Source organism: Tachysurus fulvidraco, chromosome 6, assembly GCF_022655615.1.
Source record: "Tachysurus fulvidraco isolate hzauxx_2018 chromosome 6, HZAU_PFXX_2.0, whole genome shotgun sequence".
Lineage (NCBI taxonomy): Eukaryota > Metazoa > Chordata > Actinopteri > Siluriformes > Bagridae > Tachysurus > Tachysurus fulvidraco.
In genome coordinates, this window is record NC_062523.1 from 26,271,318 (window position 1) to 26,278,817 (window position 7,500).

Sequence of the window (7,500 nt, forward strand, 5' to 3'; positions counted from 1 at the left end):
GCACAGAGTGCCAACCCATCACAGGGCACACACACTCTAATTCACTCACACACACGCACACTACGGACAATTTTCCAGAGATGCCAGTCAACCTACCATGCATGTCTTTGGACCGGGGGAGGAAACCTGAGTACCCGGAGGAAACCCCCGAGGCACGGGGAGAACATGCAAACTCCACACACACAAGGCGGAGGCGGGAATCGCATGAGGTGAAAAGATGTAAAAACCACTAAGCCACCTTGCCCTCCTACACTAAATCAAAAAACAAAAATAGTACTTTAATCCATATTTACAATGTAAATGTATATGTAAATGTATTAGACCCTTTAAATAAACTTAGCTAAACTTAGATAAAGTTTAATGTGCACGAGGTCCCAGTGGCTGATCAACAAAACAGTTTCTCTTGAAAATGTATTACAGCCTAGGAAGCCTTCACTTGTTCAGATTTTAGTGGTTAGTATAATCACATCTGCCTCATGCGGAAGTGGTAACTCAGAGGACTACTGAATGAAAGGTTCTGAGTTTAAATCCCAAGGCCACCAATCTGCCATTCCTGGGTCTCTAAGCCGTAACCCTCAATTGCTCAGCTGTAGAAACGAGATAAATGTAAGGGCTTCCAAAGGCCATGAATGTAAATGTCAAGCCCTTGGAGTTGGGGGTTTTATTCCCAAACAACTGTGTGTAGAGTTTACTGTGTGTGTTCTCCCTGTGCTTCAAGGTTTCCTGTGGGTTCCTCAACCAGTCCAAAGACATGTACTGTAAGCTGACTGGCATCAGACTGGTTACATATGGTTCTTTAACCCTAGACATGACTTGATTTTTCTCACCCATATTGAGTCACAAGAACATCCGACAGGTTTTCCCAGTCCACCACAAATATATCTGTGCTTAGAGAACACACAGTGTCTCAGTCTCAGTGTGAGCCATTTATGTCATACTAAAAAATCAATTTTTCACCAAGATGATACTGCATTGAATTTTGTTTAGTTTTTTTTCTAAAGAAAAAATTATTTGAGATATTTTGCAGATCCCACAGAGGTCATAATGTCCGACAGGAGGTTCCAGATTAAAGGCTGCAATAGCAGAAGCATCTCTACTGCCCCTTTGATAGTTACTGTGGCTGCTCAAAGGCTCCAAACTACTATAAACTTAGAGAGGAATGAAGATGTACTGCCTGAAGTGGCTTTTCAAAAGGTTTCTGGGGTGTACATGAAATTTTGAGTAGGCACTCAACAAGTCTATGCTGTATAAATTTACTAGAGAGGAAGGAAAGTGTTTGTGCTTTGGTGTGATGCTGTGATGAGCTCCTGCTAATACACCGGGCCAAGAGGAATCTTGAGATACTGAAAGCTCAGACCCGAACGCAGAATTCAAGGGGAAGACAATTGCTGCTCACACTTGGTGACACCGGAGAGTGATCATAAATCATTTTCCCTTTGATAACGTGCAATATTTTTTAAATTTTACATTATACCACGGTTTTGTAACCAAGAAATTGATAGTAGGTTAAACATGTCTATTTTTGTTGGACAGAAACTGTCTGTATTCCTCAATTCAAATGATTTCTATGTGACACCTTCCACAGTAATCTCCTGTATCTCCAGGCTGTCCATGTGGAACATCCTCATCAGCAGTGAGAGGTGATGAAACAACCAGAAACCGGACCTTAGGATGGATCAGAGAGGTCCAGAGAGCAGAATGGTTCATGATCACTGGGATCTCCAAGAGTTGGAGGGAGGGAGGGAGGGAGAGAGAGGGGGAGAGAGAGAGAGAGAGAGAGATTATGATTATTGTCACATAATGTTTAAGGTCAATGTTCATTGTTCGCAGAGATCAAGCAGGGACTTTAGCAAGTCTAGCTATGACAGCATAAATAAAAAAGAGAGCCAGAAGGTGTCACCCACATGACTGCATAGTAGGACTCCATCCACCATCCACTCCACTGTCAATAAACCAGTGTAGCTCTACAGTATATGTCTGTGAACTCTCCACATCTCCTTTAACTGAGAAAAATAATGGTAAGGCTTGGTGAATGCATGCTCTGCCCCCTGCTGTACATTCTCTGCCTCTGCATCCTGTATCTTATATATAACATGGAACGTGAGATTTGAGTGAAAGGAGGCTTACCTTATTAGGTGATCTTGGTTTTACCCTGAAATCTTTCCAGAATTATTTCACAAAGAGTCTTCATGCGAGGAAAGTAATGACGTCTTTATATTAATTAAGGGACTTATTATTTAACGTCATTGAGCTCACAAGTGCAAGTTTAGGTATTCATGCACCATAGTTTTATTAAATAATTAAGAAAATTGAACATGTCAACATAAAGCTTTTGGGTTACAGAAGAAAAAATGAGAAACGTCATAATTTCACCTGAATACACAAAATATATACGAGATTATAAAGTACAGAAAAGCTGTCATACAATGCAGAGATTAGTAATAAAGGAGACATTGTATTGCTTTTTGTTCTCCGTACTTATTTCACTTAGTAGTATTTAAATGCAATAATAGAGAAGTGAAATGAGCCACCCAGCAAAAATTCAATTTATTTATTATTTTTGCATAATGCAATTTATTTTTTTTGTCTTTTCTTTTGGACAGACATCTTTGACCTATGTTTGGAAGAAAAAAATAACATATATATATATATATATATATATATATATATATATATATATATATATATATATATATATATATATATATATATATATACTAAAATCCTGTTTTCAGTATATGGTTATGAGGGTTGAATTGTATCAGTACTGGCTGCTCATGTTGCAATAAAATCTTGACTTTCTTGAAAAGATGAAAAGAAGACTAAGGAAGGGAAATGGTAGGAAAGATAAAGTTACATTATATTATAAAACACCAGAACAGAGAGATGACACAATTCATTTGATTATTATTTTATTTAAACCTAGAAAAACAGGAAGTATGAGATATATATATATATGTGAAGGCTTTTAGAGATATCACACCTAATGGGTCACTGGATATGGAGCACACCAGGGGAGATGCTATTCCCGAAAGGAAAAGAAAAATCTTCCAATTTGCTGGCTGAATGCTGCATGAAATTTTAAGAAATAGAAAAAAATATATATATGAGCTTACTTTCAATCTTCACGGGGCATTTAGGGTGTGTAGAGAGTCATGCTGCTTCTTCATGTTTCACAGTAATTGTAACTTTCCGTGTACAAATACGGTTCACAGCAGTGAGTCGGTATTACAAGAGACTTTGATCCAGAGAACAAAGTAACCACAGACTTAATGAAGCAGACTTTTCTGTTCCAAGTCCCTATTCTTCAAATGCAGTGTTTTCCATCTCTGTTTGTTTCCTCAGTTCCACCTTACTGTATCTGGAAATGATGGATAAAGTCAGACAGATGTTGACGCTACTGTATCTGTGAGGACACAGAAAATTATTTAAAAAATAATAAAGTGCAGATGCCCTGATATTTCAATCTTTTTCACTATAACTGCAAATGCCACATTTTTACCGTTCATATTTATACCACTGCGTTCATACAGTATATACATCTTTATATTTTTCCATATATTTTCCTCCCTTTCCAACTTGTTTAAATAAATTCTATTTTTATTGAAAAAAAAATTATATCAAAATTCTATTCCTAGTATATTTTTGTTCCTCATTTTATTCTCGTATTAATTCTATTTTGATGACACAAACGGCCTTTCGAATAGCCTTTCACTACGTCACACTAATCTGTGTGACGCTAATCTGTCATGTCGGAGCACTGTAACCATTTTCCTTGGTGGAACTTTAGGGGTAGGTGCTTTAGGGGTAGTGGTGACTCAAGCAGTTAAAGCCCCTTGTTATACATAGAAAAGAATTACATAATTAAATAGGCTTCTTACATATTGTGTTTTATTCCTTACTTAAATATTTCATGTTTTGTAATTCGCATAACTATTTGGCTACTCTACAAATACCTTTATTGATGTTGCATCGCCTCACGTCAGGGACCCTGTTACACCACAGTTTACAAACATGGCCACCATGGATTCCTACCCCAGTAACCATTCGCATGTGTTTTTAATTAGTATGATCTTTTAGTCTTTGGTCTGCAAGTGTTTATGGGTAAGTTGTTAGATTACCAGTCAGAAAGTTGTGCGTTTGAATCCCTGCGTTTGAATGTGCGTATGCCCTTTAGTTGTATACGATTTAAGTTTCTCTGGATGAGGTGTATTTGCTAAATTCTGTAAATGTTTAAAAGCACCTTTGTTACAAATGTCTATTTCCATTCATTTTTCTCATGTCCATAATTTACCTTTGTAGTCTTACCTACAGTAGTTTACCCTTTATGTAGTCTTTTGCTACACAGTTATTGGACTCAGATAATATACCCTCATCGACTCGTGCCTTTTTTTTTTTAATCTAATATTTATTGGATTGTTTCCCAATTCACAGTTTCACTTTCTATTCCTTATATATATATTTTTTTAGCGGTATTGTAATATTTTTTTATGACACCCTGAGTAAAAACCCTGAATTTCTATTCTACCTCCAAGTGTTTGTGTTCGTGACAGTTTTATATAATTTTGTTTTCGGCTATTAAGTGAAGACGTTATAATCGCCACCTCCTGTCTGCTTTCAAGTGAGGTCATAAAATTTTATATTCTGTTCATGCTTAGCGCTGATCTTCTGATTATCCTCCATAATAACTTGAAAATAATACATACACTGAAATGAAATGTGCTCTGAAAAAACATTAGTTGAATTTCCAGTGTGTCTAATGAATGTGTACAAGCGATTTGAGTGAACTTTTCCTTGAAAATTCTTCATTAACACGAATATGTATAAATTGTTAGAAAAAAAATCGTAATATAATAAATGCATATACTGTGGATAATACAAACTGTCGTTGTGTGTGTGTGTGCAGAGACCGACCGTAGACAATCGTCCCGATTACACAAGTCTCCACCTGCTTTTGTACAGCAATTGTAGAGAAGAAAGCACCATTATCGTTAACCTTACAATAACCCAAAGTGTCCCAGTGGAACCTACACCAGCTGTAATTAGAGGATGCTCTGTTCAGTTCACTTTCAGGTTTAATAAGGGTCACCGTTTATTATTAATGTGGGGATCCCACTTGGAGTTTAGGTGCTAAAACCATCCATTTAATACAATATAAATCTGCTGAACACGCAGCACACCTGTGTAACATCGTTCCTACGCAATAATATATGTACTAATGACAGAGCTAGTGAGAAAGCGAGAAAGACCGAGAGCATCTGAGCATTCCGTGGAGATCGTCAAACACTACAATTATTTTACAGGAAATGTTGGACTCGGTCCTGTATTCTGAGACGCAGAGATCCATCTATGACCCCTGCTGAAATTAGCATGTGCGTGATGCACACTGACTCAATCAGTGACTGGAATCAAGGTTAATTTCAGACATTTGGAAGACAGACCCCCTAATTCAAGGTGTCTTACATCTATCGCATTTATACAACTGAGCAATTAAGAGTTAAGAGTTAACCAAAGGGTTAAGACATGCTACATGAAAGCAGTAGACTTATTACATGAGCAGGGAGAGACACAATAAACGAGAGCTAGCATCAGAAAGTAACAAAGATTAGGACTGAATCAAATTGTTATTAAAAGCAAACTTCAAATATTATAAAACCAACCCAGATAGCACACAATCATCCAGCTAACATTGGGATGTTTGGGCGATTTACTCAGTTGCTCAGTGTCATAGTCTTGTGTTAAGTCTTGCATAATAAGTAATAAAAAGCAGGTTAAATTGTTTAACTCTTTTGCCCAGAGTCCAAATAATGGAATTTGCTCCTGTTTTGTCATGTCCATGTTTAGCATAGAATGTCTTTGTCATGTGTTGTGCCACAGTGGTGGTTAATATAAAAGTAGACACTTAGGACTTTAAAGGTGGGATGCACGATGTTTGAGAAATGCTTCAGAAAACTGAATCGGGCCGACTAACAAAACAAACATTTAGCCAGTGAGCGGAAAGGGGCGTCTTGTCAATATGCGGCAGAGAGACTGTTCGGTGCGCATGTCTGATATTAGCCGAAAGCTATTGAAACATTGACATGGCGGATACCTGCCGTTATCTCTGCCTCGGGTTCTAGGTGTTGAACGTCGTCTTCCACGTGAAACGGAGCTAAACCTTTCACGGTACAACACACAGTACTACAAAAAACACATTTGACCAGTATTACAATAGTATTACTCATTGAGTTCATTTACTGATAAAAAATACACCCTCGGCTAGCTGCCCCAGCACGTTCCACCATAATAGTTGCCTGGGTTGCGTATGAATGTGTGGGGCGGAGCTATCAAAGCAGTGGTGACACCCACTATGTCAACATTGGCTTTCAAAACATCGTGCACTTCACCTTTAAGAATATGTTTTGCCTGAGGATTTCTGTTTGTATCTAGACCACTACTTATATGCAATATATTCATAGAAAATCATCTTTAAAGAAAACACTGACATCAAACCCAAGCCCAAGTGTTTGTTCGTAAGCATCTAGATTTCGAAGGTGTTTATCTTCAACCACTAAAATTCTGTGTAATATCCAACAGAGAGAAAAACACACATCTGACACTGAAAGCCAACAGAATTCTGGCTCATTTTATATCATACTCACAGACAGAAAATCATTCATTTGTTTATACTGATTGAAAGTCCATTTCCCTTCTGCTGGTGGAACAGAACACCGATGTACTGGAAAAAAGAGGTTAATGATGGAAGCAAATTATGTTTGTATGTCATACATTCAGAAAGCCATGCAGGCATAAAGACAGGCATTGAAACATACTCTATTTCCTGTGTTGTTTTACTGATTTAATTGATTTCCTATTATGCTGTGTTTAGTGAGCTCGAGAGAGAGAGAGAGATTTCATGTGAATGCGCATGTGTGTGTGTGTGTGTATTACTGCAGGTGTTGCGACGCTCCCATGGGTTTCCATGAATGAGGAATCTCAGTAGGAGTAAATAGTGGATTCTAATTAGCACTGCATTACTCCAGGTCCTCACACCAGGGAAAATATCTCCAGCGTTGTGGGAAATTTAGCAACAGGGATTTCTGTACAGAAAAGCAAGCTTTCACACTAGGCTAGAGTTTCCCCTTCAGTTCATTTTCATTTTGTTCAGCACATCTAACAGCTGTCATTGTCACAACGAAGCTTTACAGAAAGGTGAAATACGTGTTGATGTAGATCCTTAAGATCAAACCCACATGGAAGATCACTGTGTGATGGTTGAAAGACTCTGACAGTTTTTAATAGTACAGCTTAATTCATTCTTTGTACACGATTCTTAATACCATTTACTCAACAGACACTTTTTTGCTCTTTTGCACAAACTGTCCAACATTTCAGTCGTTTTGCACATACTATACAATATTTCAGTCATTTGCTGTTTATGTACAATTCTATACATTATCTCAAGGACCTGCTGCTAAGAAACCGTGTTCACTCTGGTATTACTGCACACAATATTGTTTG

General features: G+C 37.6%; 1 long non-coding RNA gene across 2 annotated transcripts; it reads right to left on the bottom strand.

Annotated features, from left to right (window-relative positions):
- Positions 1-932: 932 nt before the first annotated feature.
- On the bottom strand, positions 933-3,660 carry LOC113663076. 2 transcript variants are annotated; one of them, XR_003445416.2, is made up of 3 exons: positions 3,503-3,660; positions 3,117-3,361; positions 933-1,719 (listed from the first exon to the last, which is right to left on the bottom strand). It is a non-coding gene; the product is annotated as an uncharacterized LOC113663076 (long non-coding RNA). The 2 variants fall into 2 exon arrangements; XR_003445415.2 differs by having other exon boundaries at positions 3,117-3,406.
- Between the last annotated feature and the right edge of the window lie 3,840 nt (positions 3,661-7,500).